This window comes from Suncus etruscus, chromosome 12 (genome assembly GCF_024139225.1).
Source record: "Suncus etruscus isolate mSunEtr1 chromosome 12, mSunEtr1.pri.cur, whole genome shotgun sequence".
Classification (NCBI taxonomy): Eukaryota; Metazoa; Chordata; class Mammalia; order Eulipotyphla; family Soricidae; genus Suncus; species Suncus etruscus.
In genome coordinates, this window is record NC_064859.1 from 81958871 (window position 1) to 81960089 (window position 1219).

The window sequence follows — 1219 nt, forward strand, 5'->3', positions numbered from 1 at the left end:
TGGCTGCAACTTGGATAGAATTGTAGAGTTTCATATTAATTGTAGTAGTCAGAAATTGAAAAAAAAATGTCAGATAATTTTGCTTAAATGAGGAAAATAAGGAAACAAAGAGAGGAAGTAAACAATTCCCAGTGGGAAGGCATCCTGAAACTTGATCAATAGAAAACTGAGAGCTGAGGAGGCTGGAATACTGGGCAGGTGTCATGGAATCATGATTCAAAGACAGTGACACTGGGAGGAGGAACTATTGGAGCAGCACCATAGATATAAAATAACTTCAATAGGATTGTAATAATATTATGCATATATAAAATTAAGCAAATAGACTCAATAAACCTTGATACAAGTAAAAACAAATTTAAATTTAAAAATGAGCAGTTTGTAATTATGTTTATAATATTTTTAGTTAAATGGGGAAAAGGCAATGCTAAGATTAGGAATTCCCAGTGGTAGTTTTCTTCACTGAGCAATTGCTCATCTATTGCAGTAGATTTGATTTTGAACTTTCTTATTTCCTTATAAATTAGTAAATTGTGTTATTTTCTAAACAAAACGTACTGCTTCTAGCAGCTTCTTGAAGTCTAAAACTCCAAAAGCCAATTTAAAACTCTCAGAGGTAAGGATATCTCATGTAATAATGTGGGTTTTAGTCACAAAGAAAACTTTACTACAATTCATGTGAAAAATAAAAATTAAATCTTTTGAAAATTCCATTTTTGGGAGAGATATCATGGAGGTAAGGCATTTGCCTTGCATGCAGAAGGACGGTGGTTCAACTCCAGGCATCCCATATGGTCCCCCGAGCCTGCCAAGAGTGATTTCTGAGAGTGGAGCCAGGAGTAACCCCTGAGTTCCGCTGGGTGTGACCCAAAAACCAAAAAACAACAACAAAAGAAAATTACATTTTCACTCTTTATTTTGTTTTTCAATATTAGTTTTTCACAATTACTTAATTAAAATGAAATTAGTGAGCCCAATAAAATGGCCAAATCTTTGATCTTTATACATATGTCCAGCTATTTTGTATCTAAAATTTGTATCTTACCTTTGTATCTAAAGTTTAGTTTTTTTAAATTGTTCTTAATGGATGTTTTCAATCTCTCTAAATTTTTATTTTGAAATAGATGTAGGTGAATATACAACACGTCATCAAGATATTTTCTTTGACATCAAGTATATTCCCATTTTTTAAAATTTTCTACGAGTATAAAATTTAACG